This window comes from Salvelinus namaycush, unplaced genomic scaffold (assembly GCF_016432855.1).
Source record: "Salvelinus namaycush isolate Seneca unplaced genomic scaffold, SaNama_1.0 Scaffold1767, whole genome shotgun sequence".
Classification (NCBI taxonomy): domain Eukaryota; kingdom Metazoa; phylum Chordata; class Actinopteri; order Salmoniformes; family Salmonidae; genus Salvelinus; species Salvelinus namaycush.
Window position 1 is genome coordinate 42501 of NW_024058527.1, and position 387 is coordinate 42887.

Below are 387 nucleotides of genomic sequence, written 5' to 3' on the forward strand. Positions count from 1 at the left end.
CCATTGTTAGAAACGTTCAACAATAACACAACAAATAAAACATATTTTACAAGTGAATAAAGCAGATTGTTGCTGTGTCATCAGGCTGTGCATCCACTGATTTAGACCGGATGTGACATGTGCCTACGTTTGACGTACTTGTCCAACCAGCTCGACAATTTTAAAGTGTACACAGGGAACTCAACTGACATCACGAATAACAACGTTCTGAGTCATACTGGCGAGTCAATAGAACAGTTATAGGCGACACACAATGTTATACCTATTGGTGTCCTGTCATTTCAAAACGAAACAGACAGGACAGATGGCCCCATAAGAGAGGACACTTTTCTATCTTTTGACCTCAACACAATCCGTTTCACCAGTCAAAAGTTGGACCCGAATTTG